The sequence below is a fragment of the Schistocerca gregaria genome, chromosome X (assembly GCF_023897955.1).
Source record: "Schistocerca gregaria isolate iqSchGreg1 chromosome X, iqSchGreg1.2, whole genome shotgun sequence".
In the NCBI taxonomy this organism is placed as follows: Eukaryota; Metazoa; Arthropoda; class Insecta; order Orthoptera; family Acrididae; genus Schistocerca; species Schistocerca gregaria.
The window spans coordinates 231,610,735-231,634,664 of NC_064931.1; the positions used below are offsets into that span (position 1 = coordinate 231,610,735).

Below are 23,930 nucleotides of genomic sequence, written 5' to 3' on the forward strand. Positions count from 1 at the left end.
AAGCAATTAAACAAAAAATCCAGTTACAATTTAAAACAAAATTATATATTTATATGGCTAGGTGCTGGTCATTTACAGAATAGTATTTGAGTACTTATTTTGGTCCAAGAATACCTCTATAATATATCTGGAGTTGTTAAAGAGAAATCCTTTTGACCTACATTTGAAAACACTGTGGGCGTGTGACAGACATTTTCTTTCCATGGATAGAACATGAAAAATAGTTGTGCAGTTGTGTATTTGACTCGAGTACTGAAACAAGTTAGATTTAATACGGGCAGGAGCAGGTTATTTATTCTTCTGGTATGGCATTTGCTAGTGTTTATTACTCCCAAACTGCAATGAATTGTTGACAACAAATTTTATTGTAGAATAAATGTATTGTGACACTGTGACTGATAGTTTAAAAAGGTGCCTGAACATGTAGGTGTACAACTTTTAACTCTGTATGTAATTCTAATTTCGTTTGTTTGTGCAGTAATTTATCTGGACACTTTCTATTCTAATTTAGGAAATACCAAAATTCGCAATACTGGCAGTCAGATTTTACCCGTGATGTCATCAGGATAGTGGGCACTGCTATTTTACTGTTATCCAAATGTTGGGTTAGTGCCCACTTGCATGCGGTATGATAAGTCCTGGTTGAACAGCTCTGTAAGGAGGGTCATTATAGTATTGGATCAGCTGCTTCAGGCGGCTACTGCATCAGACGAGTTCGGCTCTTGTTGATGCTACTGGTAGGTGAGATTTCATAGCCTGCATATCAGTAAGAAAGGCAAGGGTAAACTGGCTAAGTTGATAGCAAAATTCTTAAAGGAGGTCACTGAAACTTATGGGAGTGCTTCTTTTTTAGGCTAAGATCAGTGTCCAGTGATAAAAGATTGAAAGAAATATCATAAGATTCTTAAAAAAGTACAGTGTAAAATATTTTTTAGTATATTTCATCAGAATATCAGGGGATTATAAAAAAAGTAGATGAACTTCATGTTTGTTTGGAAGATTAGAAACAGAGAATGCAATAGCTGTACTATGCCTGTCTGAGCATCGTGTATTCACAGATGTGGAAAAGGTAAATGTATGTCGATATAAGCTTTCAGCACATGTAAGTAGAGACAATGTGGAAAAAGGAGGCGTTTCCTATATGTTAAATGTTGTTATAGAGTGAAAAATTGGGAAACCAAAAAAATTGTGTAGAGCAACATTCAGAAATGTGTGCCTATGGGCTTAAACTAAATAATGGTAATTTTATAATTGTAGTTGTGGTTAGGTCCACATTGGAAAATTTTCAACTAGTTCTCAAATACTAGTACTTTTTATTGTGCTGTCAGACAGAGGGGAGCAAATTTTATTTGTAGGGATTTCAGTATAGATATTCTGGAAGACTCTGATACGAAGAATGATCTTGAAGTATTACTCAGTTCTTTCAATTTTGTAACAGTTATTGATTTTCCTTCTCAGGTAGTACAGAAAAGCAGCACACTTATAGATAATATGTTTGTAGACCAAGATAAACATTTATCCTGTGAAGAATGGTCTTTATGATCACGATTCTAGCTACAGTATGACGTAGCTCTATACAGTAATGCAAAAAGTCCTCCAAACTAGTGAATTCAGCTAACAATTGCAAATTTTATGCAAAGCCTGCAGCAGTTGGACTGGCATGTGGTGTACCGGGAACCTGATGCTAATTTAAAATATACCTTCTTTCACGAGGTGTTTGTGAGTATTTTTGAAAATAGTTTCCTTAAGAAGATAGTGAAATATAATTGTAAGAAACCATGTAAAAAACCATGGCTTACGAATGGTATATAAATATCTTGTAGCCAGGAAAGGAAAATGTATCTAATAACAGGAAAGAGTAATGACCCAGAAACAGACAAAATATAAAAATACTACGGTATTGTATTAAAGAAAGTAATTATAAGGTCCAGAAGTGGGTGTATTATGTCTGAGATTAGCACCTGTGTACAGGAAGACTGTATTACCATCAAACTGAATGAAAAATTTAACAGAATGTCACAGTTTGGAAATATTTTTAATAACTGTTTTTTAAATGTCGTGGAGTAAATAGGATCCAGATGTTAGTTAGCTATATATTGGAGGAGCAGTACCTATGCAATTTGATGAAATTGAAATTCTACCCACGTGTCCTTCTGAAGTAAGGAAAATAATAAACTTGCTCAAAAGTAAAAGCTCGCATGAAATTGATGGGATTGACAACAAAATACTAAAACCTTGTTCCCAGCATGTAAGTAGGATTCTCAGCCACATATATACACTCCTGGAAATTGAAATAAGAACACCGTGAATTCATTGTCCCAGGAAGGGGAAACTTTATTAACACATTCCTGGGGTCAGATACATCACATGATCACACTGACAGAACCACAGGCACATAGACACAGGCAACAGAGCATGCACAATGTCGGCACTAGTACAGTGTATATCCACCTTTCGCAGCAATGCAGGCTGCTATTCTCCCATGGAGACGATCGTAGAGATGCTGGATGTAGTCCTGTGGAACGGCTTGCCATGCCATTTCCACCTGGCGCCTCAGTTGGACCAGCGTTCGTGCTGGACGTGCAGACCGCGTGAGACGACACTTCATCCAGTCCCAAACATGCTCAATGGGGGACAGATCCGGAGATCTTGCTGGCCAGGGTAGTTGACTTACACCTTCTAGAGCACGTTGGGTGGCACAGGATACATGCGGACGTGCATTGTCCTGTTGGAACAGCAAGTTCCCTTGCCGGACTAGGAATGGTAGAACGATGGGTTCGATGACGGTTTGGATGTACCGTGCACTATTCAGTGTCTCCTCGACGATCACCAGAGGTGTACAGCCAGTGTAGGAGATCGCTCCCCACTCCGTGATGCCGGGTGTTGGCCCTGTGTGCCTTGGTCGTATGCAGTCCTGATTGTGGCGCTAACCTGCACGGCGCCAAACACGCATACAACCATCATTGGCACCAAGGCAGAAGCGACTCTCATCGCTGAAGACGACACGTCTCCATTCGTCCCTCCATTCACGCCTGTCGCGACACCACTGGAGGCGGGCTGCACGATGTTGGGGCGTGAGCGGAAGACGGCCTAACGGTGTGCGGGACCGTAGCCCAGCTTCATGGAGACGGTTGCGAATGGTCCTCGCCGATACCCCAGGAGCAAGAGTGTCCCTAATTTGCTGGGAAGTGGCGGTGCGGTTCCCTACGGCACTGCGTAGGATCCTACGGTCTTGGCGTGTATCTGTGCGTCGCTGCGGTCCGGTCCCAGGTCGACGAGCACGTGCACCTTCCGCCGACCACTGGCGACAACATCGATGTACTGTGGAGACCTCACACCCCACGTGTTGAGCAATTCGGCGGTACGTCCACCCGGCCTCCCGCATGCCCACTATACGCCCTCGCTCAAAGTCCGTTAACTGCACATACGGTTCACGTCCACGCTGTCGCGGCATGCTACCAGTGTTAAAGACTGCGATGGAGCTCCGTATGCCACGGCAAACTGGCTGACACTGACGGCGGCGGTGCACAAATGCTGCGCAGCTAGCGCCATTCGACGACCAACACCGTGGTTCCTGGTGTGTCCGCTGTGCCGTGCGTGTGATCATTGCTTGTTCAGCCCTCTCGCAGTGTCCGGAGCAAGTATGGTGGGTCTGACACACTGGTGTCAATGTGTTCTTTTTTCCATTTCCAGGAGTGTAATAACTCAATTAAACAGGGCATTTTTCCTGATAGATTGGAATTTGCTATTGTGAAAGCATTGCATAAAAAGGAGAGTAGGTCTGATGCCAACAACTACCATGCACTCTCACTTCTGACAGAATTGTCCAATTTTCTTAAAAAAGTAATGTATTCAAGAGTAATATCACATATTTGGAAAAATAAAGTACTAACAAAATGCCAGTTTGGTTTTCAGATAGGCTTTTCAATGGGAAATGCTGTATATGCTTTCATTGATCAGATATTAAATGCTCTGAATAACAGAACATCAGCAATTGGGATTTTCTGTGATCTCTCTAAAGCTTTTGATTGTGTAAATCATAGAATTTTTCTAGCCAAGCTTAAGTATTGTGGTATGAGTGGGACAGTGCACAAATGGTTTATTCATATTTAACTGGAAGAGTACACAAGGTTGAAATAAACAGTTCATATAATGTGCAAAAACTGACAGATTCCTCAAATTGGGGAGGTATCAAGAATGGGACCCTGCAAGATTCAGTGTTGGGCCCCTTGTTGTTCAACTTGTATGTTAGTGACTTGCGACTTTAGATTCATGAAGATACAAAACTAGTTCTTTTTGCTGATGATACAAGTATGGTAGTCACACGCAACAAACAAGAATTAGCTGTGGAAATTGTAAATACAGAAAATTATTAAGTGGTTCTCTCAAATGGACTCTCATTAAATTTTGATAAAAACAGCATATAGAGTTCTGGACAGTAAATAGCACAACACCATTAAGAAATATAGAGTCTGAACAGAAGTCTAACTAAGGCAGAACATTCCAAATGTTTGAGTGTGTGCATTTAAGAGAGATTGAATTTGAAGAAGCACATTGATGAATTGCTGAAATGTTTGAGTTAAGCTTCTTATGCTATTAGGATTATTGCAAACTTTGGTGATAAATTTGTAAGTCAATTAGCTTACTGTGCCTATTTTCATTCGCTGCTTTCATATGGCATCATGGAGACAAATTAGCTAAATGACATCCCTAATATGGAATACATACCCAAACAAAAGCTTACCCAAAATTTCAGTAAGCCAATATTACATGAAATCCACAGAGTTGGTGTCCAAAACTACAGTTAACCAAAACAGGTAAACTGAACTCCGTGATAGCAACATACAAAGAAATGCGCTGAAAGCTAGTATCAGAAATTTCACTTTACATATATAGCTCAGATGAAGTTCTCAATATCTGAAAACAAGAACTTGCTGAAAAAAATTGGTATAGAAAACATCACTTGAGCTATTTGGCTAGAATGAAGTCCATGATACCAAGAAAGCACAACTTATTCCAAGAACAGGTATTGAAAACTTCACAGAAAGCAAAACTCACTGTACTAATTCTTGTGAAAAAACCTGTTACCCAGAGAACCAAACATCACTAATCTATTATTAAAAACCTAACTTGACCAAGATAGCTGGAACAAACTTAGTGTTACCCACCAATCTATATTACTCTTTATTAAGCTGCAGCCAATAACAGTCCAAAAATTCATAAAAGGGATCCATTAACAGCAATGTCTGTATACAACCAAAACACAATCATGCACATAAATTAAACACAAGTACCATACTCCTTACGAAAAAAAAAGGGCGGTGTACTTACCAACCAAAGTTGGACAACACAAAATCATGACTGGCACAAAGTGCTAATAGGCATCGACCAGCACGCACCCAAAGAAATTGCACCCAATAAAATAAATAGCAGAAGCCATCATAATTCAACAAAACAATATCACAAATAATCAGCCTAGAGGTCTCAAAACAGAAATTCCTCGAAATAGATCACCAAACATTGTCATGGTGACAATGCCACATATATTTGTCTCTGGTCCAAAATACAACTACTTTGGTTTACTTCATAAATCCACAACAACGTGGCTCTTGACATACTTGGTCAGCAGACTTTGTTGTTGTTGGCATATCAGCATCCATTGTGCAGTGCAACCACCTACTAGTGAATTTCCTCGTCACATCTGTAACTGATGAATAACAAGTGCAAAACAAAAAAATAAATACTAGTTTTTGTGTGTGCTGATTCCGCAGCTGTCGAGTCCACTACTGCTTTTGGCCTTCATATTAGGCCTGTTCCTAGTGGTGATTTGAAAAATTATGCAGTAAAGAAACAAGATATAGTGATAAAAAGTAGAAGCCAAATGAAGGTAGTTCATCATTACTCAACTTTGTGAGATATCTCATGGTAACATGTAGCATGTAACATTTTAAATCAATCTGCCTTGTTCTTTTATTATTTGGAAGTTGTTTCTTTACAGAATAATTTTTCAGAACCATCTGAAAAAGGCCGAATACAAGGCCGAAATCAGTAGTGGCCTCAATATAGCTCTCTGATGTTAGCATTGTTATGCATTACACAGAATACTGCAGAATATTGAAGCAAGTAGTCCAGAAATCTAAGCAGCTTTATTATGAGAAAAAGATAATTACATCAGTCTACAACGTACAAACTATTTGGGATATAGTGAAGATAGACACAGATGGGACAAAAAGGAAGAAGAACAGATAGATCTGAAAAGAAATGAGACATTGGTAACAAGTGCATGTAGTGCTGCAAACCTCTTCAATAAGTACTTTTTTTCTGTTACTACAGCTTGGGGTTACCAGGTTCGATAAAGATTGCAATGGAGTACCTGAGACCAGTATTTACAAATAAGATCAGTAAAATGGAAATTACCCTCATGCCTCCCAAAGAAGTAGCATCCATCATAAAATCTAAGTATTCTAGTGGTTATGATAACATATCAATGAAGTTATTCAAAGAGTGCCCATGCGAGTTAACCCGTCTTAAGTTATTTGTGTAACCAATCTTTTATTAGTGGAACATTTCCAGACTTCCTAAAATATGCTGATTTTAAGCTTGTTCACAAGAAGGGGATAAAGAGATGCCGTCGAACTATCGACCGATTCCACTTTTTCCGACTTTTTCAAAAATCTTTGAAAAAGTTGTGTTTAAGTGGATCCTTAAGCATCTGACTGCAACTAATATATTGTCCAAGTCACAGTTTGGGCTCCTTAAGGGTCCCAATATAGTGAAAGCTATTTTCACATACAGTAAGAATGTACTTAATTTATTAGATACAAAATTTGAGGCTACTGACATTTCTATGACCTGTCAAAAGCCTTTGAATGTGTGAATCACGGTAATCTCTTAAGTAAATTAAAATATTATGGTGTCACTGGCCATGCTACCAAGTGGTTCAAGTCTTGCCTAACAGGAAATGCTTGAGCAGTAAGCAACCAGTCTTCATTTGATTGGGAATTATATGTGGTGTTCCTCAAGATTCCATGTTGAGTCCATTGTATATTCTCATGTACATTAATGACCTCACATCTGTTACATTGCTGGATGTTAAGTTTGTTTTGTTTGCAAATAAAACAAACATTACAGTAAGAGGCAAGTCAAGTACAGATTGAGAAATGGCTGCTAATCAAATTTTCACCGACATTAATAAATGGTTTAAAGCTAATTCAGTGTCATTAAACTTTAAAAACGCCCACTATATGTAGTTCAGAACGTGTAAGAGATTTCCTTCCAACACGTGTATACCATATGAAGACATACATATTGAAGAGGTTGATGGTGTTAAATTTCTGGGATTACAACTCGATAGTAAGTCGAGTTGGGAACGGCATATCACAGAATTGCTGAAGTGCCTAAACAAGTCTGTATTTGCAGTGATAATGATGTCAGATGTAGCAGATATAAATATAAAAAAGCTTGCATATTTTGCTTACTTTCATTCTATTATGTCATAACAAGATCATACTCTGGGGTAACTTATCAAACTGAGCAAAAGTTTTTAGTGTGCAAAAGTGTGTAATAAGACTCATTTGTGGTTTAAGTTCAAGAGCATCGTGTAGAAACCTGTTCAAGGACCTTTGTATTCTAACCACTACTACTCAATATATTTATTCCTTAATCAGATTTGCTGTAAATAATGTATCTCTGTTTCCAGCCAATAGCTCAGTGCAGAGTATCAATACTATGAATAAGAACAGTCTACATAAAGACCTAAAATCACTTACCTTGGTCCAAAACTGGGTCCAGTATTCAGGAACACACATTTTCAGTAAATTACCAGCAACCATTAAAAACTTGGTTTCAGATAAAGCACAGTTTAGACAGAGTTTGAAAGACCTTTTGATAGACAACTCATTCTACTCTATAGATGATCTTAACAGGGACTGTTAGACCATCTTAAGTAAAAATGTCGGATTTCAGTTTTGATAGCACTTAGCCACAGCAATCAAGATTAGGTATTTAGTGTATGATGAATAGTGCATGACTATGTTTCATTCTGACAGTGTATTAATTCTGTAAATATTAGCAGTTCCAGCTTACTGTAATGTACTAACCTCTATTGATAATCTCCTGACATATGATCAGGGTATATATACATACTTTATGACTTGTTCCATGCCCATGGGAATCATCTCACATTTTTGGGTCTATGAATGAACACCAAATATAACCTAATGCCAGTAGAAATTAGAGCAGATATTTGTTAATAAAAATTAAGTATCCAGCCATTATTAAGATGGTGAACTAACAATTCCAAGGCCAGAAACAAGTCTAGCCAATAACTATAGACACTACACTTATTCACTGACAAAACTCCAGAGACACAGTTTTAGTTACAAAGCAGACAAATAATATATGATCATATAAAATCGACTTTTAAAACATCGACATTCATCAGTAGAGTGTGCAACTATACATCACAAAATGCCCTCTTTAGGCACAACACATTTGAAATATATTGCCTAACTGTGTCATCACATAACACAAAACAGTTACATCACATGTCAAAACCATGATTATTACATGTTTCAGTTGATCCTGTGTGTATTACAGCAAATTTTGTTCATAAATGACAGCAAGTCTAGAAACCATGATGTGTAAAATAAACAAACAAACACTGCCTGGATCACAGTGCTTATTTATTAAAATTTTGTTCAGTTTCAGGGATGATCAAATATTTTTAACGGATACTATCTGACTCTTTCTTATTTCTGGGTATTTTGAGAAAGTAATGTAATTCAGCATAGACAGCAATGTAATTCAGGGTTTTTATTCACCTGTGTACTAATATGATACATAGTCGATCACACTTTGGATTTCCAAAGGACTACTCTTCCAGTTCAGCAATTCATGCATTTATTGGACACATAATAAAATCTTTAAGTAATAAAAGATCACTCATTGGTATCTTCTGTGGGTTACTGAAGGCAGTCATAATACTCCATTATAGAAGGTTTTTTGTGGAATACACAGTTCAGCACATTCCTGTTTTTATTTTTATTTAAGAATCACAATGTATAAAGTTACCCTAGGCTGTTCAAGTACTACAAAAAATGATGTCCTGTGATTTGCGTTACAGTGGGAGTCCCACAGGGTTCGACCACTGGACCACTACTGTTCTTGCTTTATGTTAATGCTCTGACATTTTATTTGAATCAGGCGCCATTAGTAGTTCTCCTTGCATGTGATTATTTTGAAGCCAAGCATAGAAGCATCAATGGAGAAAATAGTAAATGATGTTCTTGTGAATATTACAGACTGGTTTTGCATAAACGAGGCGGATTTAAAAACTCTTCCAATTTTGTACTGTCAAAAAAAAAAAAAAAAAAAAAAAAAAAGAATCCTATCTCCTTTTAATCTAGTATACCAACAAGATATAATAAACAATGTAGAAAGTTCAAAGTTCTGATATGTGCATACTAATGAAAAAATTATAGGCCTACAGGAAAAAACATTCAGGAGACCTGCTAAGACATAAGTTTGGCTGCTTTTGCTGTGAGATTAGTTAGCAACTTTGAGGATATGAAAATCAGTAAGTTAACATATTTTGTGTTTTTCCATTCACTGATGTCTTTTGGGATAATATTGTGGCTATCTTCTCCCTTAGGCAAAAAGGATTCATTGCACAAAAGGAAGCAATTAGAATTACATTTGGAGCTTGCTCATATGCATCTTGCAGGCATCTATTTCAGCATTTGGGAGTATTGATCATATCCTCATTTTACGTTTATTCACTTATGAAATTTATCAACAATAGGCCTACATCTGAGTTTGAGAATAACAGAGATATTGATAAGTGAATCACTGGAAGGAAAAAAGATATGCATTACCATTTAATGAATCTATATTTTGCGCAGAATGGGGTGAAATATGCAGATATAAAAGTCTGACAATTTCTGAAAGCCAGTACAAGTGTTTTCAAATGTAAGTTAAAGATGTTTCTCCTTGGCATCTCGTATATCACATAGCTTCTTCATAAAGGGTGTTTCACAATCACTATCACAGATGTCTGCGCGTTGTGGAAGAGGCATAGTAGCTAAAGTTTTGATAAGAAACCCATGCCCTGTAATGTAATATTTTTGCATCACTTTCAAATTTCTCACTTCACACTATGCACACAGTGGTGACCATGAGCTCTTACCTCTGTGCCCTACAGGAGCTGCTCCACTTGGTGACCCTAGTGTTAATTGCAGGAGGTGTATCTGTGCCACATGCTTTCATACACAAGGTCCACAAAACCTGGAGGGCACCTGTGGAACTCCACAGTCAACCCACCTAGTTGCGAATGTACCAGTGTCTTGCTGCTGTTATTGTAGTCATACGATGTATGTGATGGACTGAGCTGATCCAGAAAATGTTTGCAATAAATATGCGTTGGGCAGCTCTACCATACCTTGGAGTGGAAGATATAAAAGTGATCCAATTTTCAAACTTATTTTGTATCCAAGCTGTACATTTCCAGGTGTGGGTTGTTCTACATCACAACATTTATCATGAATGTGTGCTAGAGAACAAGTAACTATCAGTGGTGCAGCATTTCACTTTAATGGAAATTTATGAGTAATAAAAGTGCTTTACACCATGTACTGGACAAGGTGGAAACATATGTAATTAGCACACCTACAGTGGTTACACAGAAGCTGGGTAGCTGTTATGTGTAATCACTTGCTGGTATTTTCATGTGCTCAGCAGTCTCCTTCGAGCCTCTGTGCTGCTCCTCATGTGCCAAAACCAAGTTTGCAAACACTGTGCTACTGGTTTTCATCTGTGGTCGGTACTTAGTAGGCTTGCACTCCAACAATTTCTTTCAGATCTGAATAAAATTTTTTCATTGGAGAATATCTTTTTATATGGAACAAGAAATTTGGTGAAGTGAAACCTGGGCTTAGAAGATGGGTAAGCATCCTGGTGCAGCATCCTGGATCAGGTTCTGCTTGCATGTCTTGGATAGTTTTAGACACCTTTATCAAATGAGTGAATATCTAATTTACCTCCGTCTGTATGAAGTAAGAAGGCATTGCTGTCTTCATAAAAAGGTGGATCACATAGTTACGCTGCTGGAGTTATCTAGGGTACTTTTCTGTTTTAGTTAGTTTGATTCCTTAATAATTTTTGCAAAAAGTGCTTTGATGTGGTGCTAACTAATTAAACAAAAAATCCAGTTACAATTTAAAACAAAATTATATATTTATATGGCTACATGCTGGACATTTACAGAATAGTATCTGAGTACTTATTTTGTCTGTAGATAGAAGTGGCAAACCATAAGAGATTTTCTATGCCTGCACATTACTTGTGAATGTGACCGGCCATATATAGGCCTACATGATATGTTTCTGTTTGTGGATGTGCAGGCCATTTTGAGGGCATTGGCTTAAATTTAATAAAAATGAACAAAAGGCCTATAGTTTTTGTTACTACTCATATTTCAAGTGAAAAACAGAGTTAAAAACAAAGTAAATGCTTTTTTCCTGCCATACTACACATGAAACTGGCATTTAGTTAAATATTTATGGCATAAAAATAGTTTCCAAAATATGCGGATTCAGATTATGCACAAAGATTTTTGTGGCTTCTTGTTCAACCTCTTTCTGGTCCACTGGCACATTTAGGTGTAAATAATAAAGGGAATGTATAGTGTCAATTAAAAGGCTTGCACCTTTATTTCCTTGTAATTGTGAGTGATTGCGTGGACCATTTATGCTATCTGAGCACACCGTCAGGCTTGACTTGTAGTGTGAAGTGGTGACTTGCCTAGTTTGTTTCAGATTATAACACAGAATTAATGACATTGCATTTGGCACCTGAATTGATTTTGACCTTGGTTGTATTTAAGGGTATTGGTATAAAAATTAGTTTAATTGTAACTGACAGTATGTGATAACTTCTATTAGTGCATAAATAGTAGGCCTAGTTATCCAGCAATTGATCTAAAAGATTTAATGCAACAGCAAAGTTTGCAAATATTAATGAAAGTACATCATATTGCAGGGTGGGTTATAGATGGGTAGGCCTGCTGATGGAATTGTGCAGCTGTGTTAATGTTGGTGTGGGCACACAACAGTGCAGTCATTAGTGCACCTTCATAAATAAATGAAAGCTAAATTTGCAACAAAAGGATCACCAATAAAATAAATTACTGGTGATATTTGCAAAAAGCAAAAGAATGTTAGATGTATAAGGTACTGGTATAAAATATGAGAAAAGAATGAAAATCATATAATTTATCATTGATTGATTAGAGAATCATTTTAGGAACTCCATTTTCCTTTGTAGTAATTTAGAGGTGAGTTGTAAGTTCATACAAATATTATTTTTAGTTGTGTCTCACAATTTTGTAGGTATGTGTCTTGCCAAGATATTGGCTGCCTTTTTATCAGCGAATGCAGTGCGTCATGTCAAAATGTAATGTACTGAAATTTGTACACTGCATGCATTGCATATTGGTGAGTTCTCTATTCACAGGAGATAGGATTGTGTTTGGGGGGGGGGGGGGGGGCAACAAATGCTCTGGAGGCATATAAGAGCTTACTACTTCCAACCGTTATACCAGAATGAGATGTGACTTCAATAACTGCTGTTTGATGTTTCTCATATTTTATCACTTCTTATTCTACTCACTTATTAACCTCAAAGTTAAACATGACTGTGCAACAGTTACTTTCTGTATCACCAGATCTAAGACTACGAAGAGTAGTTTGGATAAATATTCACACTGTCACCTTCCAGCGTAACACAGACGTCCGGCTACACTGCAGATCAGTCAGTCACAACAACCAATATTCCAAAAACCAATACAGGTGCAAAAGAAATGTTGTCAGTGTTCTGTTGTCCTTCCATTTCTGCACATTATGTCACTCGCCACAGTATCATTACATTATGAGACAAAGGTGGCATCCAATATCAGTAAGTTTAGTTGAGACCTCAATTGTTGGGAAGTATGCTAAAATTTATTTGTAATTTGATGCTTGTGAGCAAATTCTTTATCATTTCATGTGAGATGATGTGGCTTTATTGCATCAGTTCCAAATATTGTTGCTTTTGCTGCTTCATTAGTACCCCCTTGTACATGCAATGCATTTCTTTAGGCATAATTTCAATCTGATGAAACCCCGTTTATTGTACTGACAAAGCTGGTACAAGCTGGGGAGCATTTTTCTGCAAATCATTCTGTAAGAAATACCATAGTTCTACGTGGGAAAACAAAGGCGATGCCTGTACCTTGGTAGTTAAAAGGATTATGGAAACACACTGGTTATTAGTTTGAGTCCCTTGTTGACTATTTATCAGTATGAAAATAGCTCATTCCAATGTTAAATGTATTAAAAGTACATGCACCAAATTATGGCTAGTAGTGGATGCAGTTGATTTCTTATCATTTTCCACTAAAATGTGCAGTTCTGGTGATGATGGTTGGACTGAGTGTTGATAGCCTGTGGAACAGGTTAGTTATTAAATTAGTCCCCTGTTTTGTAGAAACATGTGAACTTTCATTACAGTTTATATGAAGGACCATTGATAGTCCTCTTGATATTTGTTGCCAAGGAATTTGATTGATTTTACTAACAAAAATTGTTTCATTGCTCAGTCACATGGTTTTAAAAATATTTTTGTCCTTCACTTAGGAGCAAAGTTTCTGTTACTGTCCTTAAGTATCTTATCTCATATGGAAAAAAGAAATCACCTTTGTAACAAGTATCTGTGCAACAGTGTTCTGCACCAATCTTTCATAGCCATGACATTGTAAGTGCATGTATACAATTTTTCCCGCATCAATTACACATCACTGCAACTGTAATTGAATCTATCTTAATAGCGGTCTTGTTATGGTCTTGCATTTTGTACTGTTTGTGTATTTTGGTGATATATGTACTTAACAAAACTTAAGAACCATTAAGGATTTATATATTGCTTGATGTTCTTATTTTGTTGTATAATTGTTTGAAAATATTGCTTTATTCATATTCTGTAAATGTGAAAATCACTTGGTGATAACAGCCATGCTGTTTCTCAAACCAGAAATGGGCAATTAGTACTTCACTTGAAACATTTATTTGTTATGTAGATCACACCATATGGCTGTCCAATTGACCCAGAGGGCCAACAGGAAGATGTGGCGAGTAATGTGTGTAAGTGCCTGATGCCCAAATGTCAAAAAAGGAGGTGTTTCCTTCATTTGTTGCACCTACATTTATTCTGTTTTAATGCTGTTATTCATCCTGTTAGCTACATCCAGGTGGCAAGCAGCATGCTGGACTTTGTATATTATCCTGTTAACAGCTGGGTACTGGTTTTTGCACATTAGACATTTTTATGTGGAACAATATATATTAAAATTTTCTATATGCTTGTAATGGGTGATCTGCTCCTTGCACAGTCTTTTAGAAGTTCTTTCTCTCACTCTTTCCACTTAATTTTGTAGGTATGCATGAAGTATAATATTTTTAATATGACTAGCATGTGGTTTTCCCTTATTAACTCAATGGTGTTTCCTGTTTGGTATGAAATTGCGACTATTAGATCACAGTTGTCATCGTGCATCAACCTCTTATTGTGCCGTTTCAAAGTATCCCATATTATTTCTTTATAGGAATAAAAGGAAAACTGTTGCAGGAGACTGTACAAAAGTAAGAAAACGAATAGAGTATACACTTTAAAAGTTTTCTGGGTAATGTGTGGTTACATAATACATAAAAAGAGTGTAGTACTGACTTCAGAAGACGCAAAAATCGAAATTCAGAAAGTGGAGACATCAATCCTCCTATCGATAAATGGGCACAGATTATGGTGACCAAGTGGTAACATCCCATTGAGATGTTACAGTGGCAACTCACGGGCTTTTTGTTTAGGAAAAGATAATTCAAGTTGCAATCTCTCCACATGATTTACATTTTCTGTTGTTTCCATAAACCATTTCAGGAGATACCAGATTTTTCCTTCATAAGAACCATATCCGATTTTTTTCATATGTAATGAGTCTGTGTACCTTTTCTTCTGATTATAATGGTGATGAAACTTGATCTGTGTAAGTAAAAACAAAATAAAGAAAGGTGTAATAATGATGCACCACTCACACCAACAGGAAGAATGGAACAAACACTGAAATGGGAGAGAGATATAAGCATGTGGCTGTAAATGAAAGACTGATAAATATGACATGAGAATTGGGAGGAGGTATTACAGATTTTTCGTGCTGCCACCAAAGCTAATACAGAAAGAGTGCTAGCTGAGTTTTTACAGACAGAGGAAGGAATTGGCCTTATCCTTTTTTTAAGGAGCCATAAGTTCTTTAATTTGTATACTGAAGACCACTATGAAGAAAATACTTTCCATATACTGGAGCCAGTATACAGATTTTTTGTGCCTCGTGCTAAGTATCTATGAAAGTAAATATAGCAAATATTAAAATATTTCATGGAATTTAATTTGAAAATGTCTTATTGATATATTCAGTATGCATATTGCATATATGTTACAAATTACGTATTGTTTCTCAAAAACCACCTGTTCATTAATGGCTAATCCTTTTCTACTGCACATTGTACTCAGTGTGAATCTTCTGTGGAGATGTAATACTTCTTTATTTCCATCACTAACAGCCAGTTATTGTAATTTTGGAAATAATTGTTTCAATTTTTTTTTTAAAAAGTATGAATTACTTCAAACTTCTGAAATGAGTGGTACAAATGAGCAATTGTATTTCCTATACTTTTTTTTTACATTCAGTGTTAATCATCCAACATGACAGATCCACTTATTTCAGCAAGTTTGAGGCTAAATTATGCAGATTTTTTAAAGCACAGTTTTCATGTACAAATGAATTCACAGCATCCTGTTAGTGGTTTGACACCTAACACTGACATCACTTCCTGCATAGTGAATGTGATTATATATATATTTTGTTGGAGGGCCAAATTGATGTTTAGCAGAAAATTCATGCCTATTGGAGACAGTTGAAGCATATCACAGCCTCTGAAAGAATGTTTCATATATCCTTCTAATGCCTCAATTTGTAAGAACTTGGCAAAGAATATCGTATTTTGAGGTAGATCATGTAGATCTGTTTTTTGCAGTGAGTGACTCCCTCCCCTTCTTTTCCCTCAATTTCATTCTGTCTGCATTGGTGAGGGTAGATTTCTGTGTTTTCTGTACTCTATGTGTACAGCTGTTGCCTCTCAGTGACATTTCTGTCATCTTTATAATACTGAAGCATACATCATTGTGTTTAGTGAGTTTATAACAATTAAATTTGAACAACTGATGGTCAGACAGTACTTTGTCACCACTCAATATTGTTTAACATTGGACAGTGTCTTTTAGAAAAATTAAATGTGTGTACATAAACTTTATCATTATAAGTATATTCTAGTGTGCACCCTTATCAATACTCCCCTGTCTAATTACCCAGAACTCCTTTGGTTTTCCATTCATGGAGTATTATGCATGGTACTTAACATTGTATTGTTGGTTGGAAATTGGTGTTTCTTTATGGTTGTCCTCAATTCTGGACAAAACAAAAGTTTGTTGGGCAATCCCAGGGTGTATAGTAGTACAAGGATGTTTGTTATTTCTTGTTTAGGTAATAATGTGTTGTTGAGTACCAAAATTAATTTCAGGTTGTTACCAGTTCTACCCCCTGTCTCCACACAGTGCCGTCTGATGCTATTAATGGCAATGGACGAAGAAAATTGAAACATATGTCAGTTTTACTGTCAAGTAAATAAAATACTAGCATAATCATCACAACCATCTTCTATGTGTCCAGTTGTTTTTTGCAGCTTGTGTTCCCTCAATATGGTAATCATTTTCCCACTGACTGCAACAATTCTACAAGTGCTACAACATTTTAATAGAAACTAAAAGTCCTGTTTCCTATAATATTGTGAAGTTCTATGCAGGGCTGCTTGTTGAAGAGTATGTGCTCACATTTAAAGGTGATATATGCTGCTGCTGTATCAGTCCCTATTTTATGACATTTTTAATGACACTCACTTTCTGCTCTAATTATTGTTCTGCAGTAATCCAAGAATTTTTGAGCTATAGTGGATTCAAATGACAACCTGATACATGTCCTTTTTCATGACCATGTTGAAACAGTAAAAGATGAACTACTGGTATTGTAATGGACAGTAGTGGTGCTGAGTGTTGATGTCCATGTTTTATTATTTGTCAGGCAGACAGTGACTATCCACACTGGATGTTCTTTTTGATGTTACACAGAGTGAAGTTTTTCCCATAGTTTACAATATAAGTCAGACATTGTCAGGAAAGTCATGTATGGTGTGGATGATGTACAGTAGAAAATATGTTGCCTCTGACTTGGCAAATTAAATTTTAGTTTCACTATGAACTCGGGTAAAGCACCAACATTAGCATTGTGGGTTGCTGGCCAAAAATACGTTATATTAAAAATGGACAGTAGTAGAGCCGATCAATGTGCTCTGTGCATTTGCTGTGGGTGAAACTGTAGTTCATGCGTGGCAATGTATGGCTCATGAGACATTCCTCTCCAGTGAGTGCTTTTCCCCTCCAGTTCGACACATGCGGTGGTGTCGCAGCCCTGACACAGCCATGGCGTATGACTGTCAGTCATTGTGAATCGTGAGCTCTGTAATACCAACACCCTGTACCTAAATACCAAAAGAAATACACTACTAAAACATTGTTTTTTTATTTTGTTACTTGCTCCCAACTCTTATATCTACATTAAAGTGATATTTAAATACTTAGGTTACATTTATTTAACTTGGTCTTCATATGTTCTACATTTTGATTTCAGTTTGCTTGGTAGCAAAAGGAAGTGGGTCTTTCAACGACTCATTGCAGACTACTGCATTAAGAAAATTTAATGTTCTTCATTGAAGAACATGTATGTTGATTGGAAAAAGATATTTTATGAACAAGGTCTGTAGTTTTTAAGTACTGATCTTATGGCATAAAAAAAGACATCTGTTTCTGTTCTGGATAGTATGAGTAGATTATTTTGTAATCTGCAAATTTCTAGTTGAGGATCACATCTAATACTACCAAGACTAATTTTCATTGGATTATTAATGAAAATGATATCCAGCTTTATACACTTAAAATCTTTAAACAACTATGAAAGTTACTGGAAACTTCACTAATAATGGTAGTAAATCTTGAAAATTTTAGTTCCATTTATTTTTGTTTCACTTCACAGCAACTCAGAAAATAACAAAAGTTTTCATTGTTGTAATTTACACCAGAATCTGTTTATACCTGTAAACATATCACAAATACTGCTTTTCTTTCCTTGCAAACATAAATTTGTATTAATTAAATCATTTGTAAATGTAAAATCTGTTAGAAATGCAAATTCTGATAAATGAAAAGCCTTCATTCTATTCTCAAATTCCGTAGCATCTGATTTTACTTCCCTACTCAAAAACATGAAAAATTGTGTTCTTTGTAAGAGAGAGAAAGGAGAGTAAGATAAACATCTTCCTGCACACAACCAATGAATTTTAGAATGAAGAGGTATGTCTCTGTATTCTATGTCAACTTCTACCAAAAATTGTTTAAATTTTTGATGAGATAATGGTCAATTTCCTAGGTGTATTATATTCAGAATTTTTATTTCAGCTTTTGTTGCAAACTGTAACCTTATATTTTTCCCACACAGTGCTTCATAATGAATAATGCAATAAAAGATCAGTTTATTCTGTGTTTCCTTAAGTGACCAATGAAGCCATATTCACTACCGATCACAGCTTTTGCACTATCAGTACAGTTGCAGAATATTTTTTAAAACCACCAGTTTTGTTAAAACACTTTTTAAAACCACCAATTTTATTAAAATATTTTTAATTACATTAAAAATATCCAAATGAGCATTAGAACTAAAGCGAATAACTCTTCATGTACAGCAAAGTCATCCATTATTATGAGGAAAAAAAAATAAAAAATAGCAGTAGATCTGTCCGATAAGTGCTGTCATGCACGACTCCTTCCCTCTCCCTCCCCCCCCCCCCCCCCCCCTCACACACACACACATGGAGGGAGGGAGAGATAGTTAGTTTCTGTTATTATGCTGTGTCACATATCAAGAATTCACAGTGTTACATAGCAAAGGAGCTGTTTTAAAATGTACATTCTCATCATTGAGACCAAATGCTTTTGCCATTTCTGTTGCAGAATCTTTCACAAGTAAGATATCACTGAAGAATTTCTGACCTGTTGCTAATTTTAAGCCTACGACATACAATAATCTTTAAGATTTCAGAGTTCGGGCAGCTTTTCTTCTTCTTCTTCTTCTTTTAAGTTGTCGCCAAAAGGCCATCATTCCTCATGAGAGTAGCATCCATGTGTTGCTTCACAGACTGAAGAGAAATGTCAAGCAAGGTTCCTACCTTTGTTTTGTATTAAACATGGTTGTGTACAAAAAAGTTCTTTACCTTCCACTCCTCATGAAAAAAATGGTTTTCAGTGTTCTTTCTTTTCAAACTGCAATAGGAAAACAGTCCCATTAATAACCAGTATCAAAACCAAAATGATAGCCACAGCAATGACAACCATAACAAAAATTCAATGTTAGGAAAGTAAATCTGGGCAAAACACGGCAAGCAAGTGAACTAACGAAACAGCAATGCATCTTCCAAGTCGAAGAGGTGCTGCCCCGCTTGAATGCTTATAAGCATATGAGCCAAAGGGTGCAGCCAGGCCATGACAACACCGTCTGAGTAAAGTTGGAGGAAGAAGTGTGCATTGAAGGGGAATATTTCATGAGCCACGCTTTGCCAGGCTTGATTATGATCAGAGTCCACAGCTGCCCATGAAAATGCCTTGCAGTTTAAAATGTACTTCTGAAATCTCTGTCTCGCCATTATATAATCAACCGGAAACCTTCCAGTTTCTCCAGGTCTCTTACATGGTTCTTAAAAACCAAGTGTTAGCAATGATTAAATTGTGCTCTGTGCAAAACTCTATCAGATGCTTCTTCTTTGACTTCTTTCCCCCAGTCCATATTCTCCTACTATTTTTCCTTTTCTTACTATTGATTACCAGTCACCCATTACAATTTACTTTTCCTCTCTCTGAACTATCTGAGTAATTTACTTCACCTCATCATACATTCTTTCAACCTCATCATCATGTGCAGAGTTAGCTGCCATATAAACTTCTGCTACTGAGTTGGATGCTGGCTTTATGCCTATCTTGGCTATGATAATGTATGTTACTATGCTGTTCATAATAGCTTACCCACATTCCTGTTTTCTTATTCATTATTAGGCATACTCCTGCATTACCACTATTTGATTTTATATTTATATCCCTGTATGCAGTTGCCTAGAAGCTCTGTTTATCCTGCCAGTGAATTTGACTAACCACCATTATATCTAACTTCAACGTACCTGTTTCACTTTTAAATTTTCTGACATATCTATCCGTTTGAGGGAACTAACATTCCATGCTTCCACCCGCAGAATATGAGTTTTGTTCTTCCTGATGAAGATATCCACACGTGTATAGTGACTTTTCTGGAGACTAGAAATCTACTCCATAGGAATCAGCATGGGTTTCGAAAAAGACAGTCGTTTGAAACCCAGCTCGCGCTATTCGTCCACGGGCCATAGACACGGCTTCACAGGAAGATGCCGTGTTTCTTGACTTCCGCAAGACATTCGATACAGTTCCCCACAGTCGTTTAATGAACAAAGTAAGAGCATATGGACTATCAGACCAATTGTGTGATTGGATTGAAGAGTTCCTAGATAACGGAACTCTGCATGTCATTCTCAATGGAGAGAATTCTTCCAAAGTAAGAGTAATTTCAGGTGTGCCACAGAGGAGTGTCATAGGACCGTTGCTATTCACAATATACATAAATGACCTGGTGGATGACATTGAAAGTTCATGAGGCTTTTTGCAGATAATGCTGTGGTGTATCGAGAGGTTGTAACAATGGAAAATTGTACTGAAATGCAGGAGGATCTGCAGCGAACTGACACAATGTGCAGGGAGTGGCAATTGAATCTCAATGTAGGCAAGTGTAATGTGCTGCGAATACATAGAAAGATAGATCCCTTATCATTTAGCTACAAAATAGCAGGTCAGCAACTGGAACCAGTTAATTCCATAAATTATCTGGGAGTACGCATTAGGAGTGATTTAAAATGCAATGATCATATAAAGTTGATCGTCAGTAAAGCAGATGCCAGACTGAGATTCATTGGAAGAATCCCAAGGAAATGCAATCCGAAAACAAAGGAAGTAGGTTACAGTACGCTTGTTCACCCACTGCTTGAATACTGCTCAGCAGTGTGGGATCCATACCAGATAGGGTTGATAGAAGAGATAGAGAAGATCCAACAGAGAGCAGTGCGCTTCATTACAGGATCATTTAGTAACCACGAAAGCGTTATGGAGATGATAGATAAACTCCAGTGGAAGACTCTGCAGGAGAGACACTCAGTAGCTCGGTACGGGCTTTTGTTAAAGTTTCGAGAACATACCTTCACCGAAGAGTCAAGCAGTATGTTGCTCCCTCCTATGTATATCTCGCGAAGAGACTATGAGGATAAAATCAGAGAGATTAGAGCCCACACAGAAGCATACCGACAATTCTTCTTTCCACGAACAATACGAGACTGAAATAGAAGGGAGAACCGATAGAGGTACTCAGGGTACCCTCCGCCACATACCATCAGGTGGCTTGCGGAGTATGGATATAGATGTAGATTTAGTTATTTCAGAATAACTCTGCTTCCCGCGTCATTGATGATCTGCCTTATATACTTCTACCCTCGTATTTCTTTTCCTTTACCATGCCATCAGCAGTGACTCATTGTAGTATGTACCCAACCATTATCTCTCTTTGTTCCATTGTGTTCTCTGTTAGACTTGTTTCCTCATTGACTCATTGGAGGTCATCTTCATTGTTCGATCAGTCCATACGATCGTATATAGTCTCCTGTAGCACCACATTTCAAAGGCTTCTAATCGTTTTGTTTCTGTCTTCTTAGTTGTCCATGTTTCACACTCATTCAAAGTTGTACTCTAAACAATCTCGTGCTCCAGTTTAATCCACCCATCATGGCCCCCAGCTTACCTTAGTTTTCTCTTTGTTTATGTGCATATTATAACCACCCTTAGCTTGCACATGTTTTGTTTTATTAAGCACCTAACTCAGTTTCTGTTTACTTTTGGCAACTACTGCTTTGCCATCAGTAAATCATACAGTGTTGTTTTCTGTCCATGACAAATAACTCCTGCATTGAGATAGTCCTTTGCTCCTCTCATTGCATCATTTATATACAAACTGAATATTGATGGTGGCGATTAATGATCCTAGCTTACTTTTAACCTGATTTTGGTCTCTTGTAGCAATCCATCAGTGAAGACTGCTCCAGTTTGCTTTACACAAAGATAGGGAATTATCCTTCTATCCCTGTAGTTGACATCACAGTGCCTTTGACTGGAAAACATTTTATTTCATTTCACATTATCAGAATCCTCCTTCAAATCTATAAATGCCATCTTCTTCCTGTATCTGCTCCCTATTATTAACCAAAATGCTGAAATTGCTTCACAAGTGCCCCTGCTCGTTTTAAAGTCAAACTGAGTCACCCATAAACTACTTTCAGTGGTTTCTTCCACTCTATAATAAATGTACTTGTGATTGTTGTTTATGTATGAAAGATAAGACTGACCCTGCAGTAACTTTACACATCTATCCACATCTGGCAGAACTTGCCCAGTTACATTAATTTCATTCACAAGCTTGCATATTTTCTCCTCTGCCTCTTGCACTGATGTCCACAAGAATTTCTCTGGTATTACATATATTTTCCAGTTCATGCAAAGCCTTTTAAAATTCAGGAAATGTTGCTGCATGTTTCCACTCATCTTATTGCACCATTTCTTACTTTTCAATTGGCCTAATTTCTCCTAAGTAACAATAAAATTTCAGCAATTATTATTTCTGTGTTCTAGTATTATTTTTCTATTTCCATCACCCAATTACATTTATTATCTACAAATGTTTGGCTATTCTGAGCTGCCTAAAGTGTTTCTATTTTAATTAGTCTGTATTTTCACAATTTTTGTAATTCCACTTTCTCATCTGTTATCTATGGCAGCCTCTTTTCTGCCTCCTTCAATCCTAGTACTTTCTCAGTGGCATTTACACCACTTCTTTCAACAACATTCCATTGGTTGTTCTCACTAATAAATCTATGAAGTGTCATTATTTCTTTTGTCACACATCTTTCTGTAGTTCCTATTTGAGAATAACATTCAGTCAGCAGTTGCACAGTTATTTTTATTTTGCTTTCAAGAAACATATATAAAAAAGACATTACACAATATGCAGAATGAAAAGGATCCAACTGACAGATTTATCAAATCTGGGGTAGATAAAATTCAGTGTAACGTATGTCCAAGTTTTTACACATGACAGACAGGGAGAGCATTTAAGACCTGTTTTTCTGAACAGTTGCTCAGCAAAGATGGTGCAGGTCCAGATATATATAAACATGCTCTTCCTCTTCTATTGTTGCTTAACATGGAAATTCTGCACATAGTTAACAAGGGCTACAAAACTAAACTTTTGGATGAGTTTGAAATACATAAACATTCCTACCTTAAATCTAAAGATTTTTGAATGATCCGTTTGCACTGGAAAATGGACACTGTTTTGACTGTATAGTATCTCTTATAAAATGGTGAAAATTATCCCAGTCCTTTCAGATATTAATGTCAGCAATAACTTAAGTAGGACTACGTGAAACGTCAATCCAACCCTTGATGCTTGAGCTGTGGAGTTCTCACAGATTCTATGGAATATGTATCTGTTTAATTTGTGATACTGGGAGTTTTGGCAATGGGTAACAAATGCAGTGCAACTGCTGTGGGTGGATGTTGTT

At 36.8% G+C, this 23,930-nt stretch overlaps 1 protein-coding gene across 3 annotated transcripts in view; it reads left to right on the forward strand.

The window, feature by feature from the left end:
- The window catches only part of LOC126298742 (protein lap1-like), a 176,419-nt gene that overhangs the window by 12,838 nt on the left and 139,651 nt on the right, over positions 1 to 23,930 (forward strand). For 2 of the 3 annotated variants that reach the window (XM_049990185.1, XM_049990187.1), the window contains exon 2: positions 14,111 to 14,174. The exons of the other annotated variant lie outside the window; for it this stretch is intronic. The gene's annotated coding sequence lies outside the window, so the exon portion shown is untranslated. The remainder of the gene's footprint in view (positions 1 to 14,110; positions 14,175 to 23,930) is intronic. 3 annotated transcript variants of the gene reach the window in all.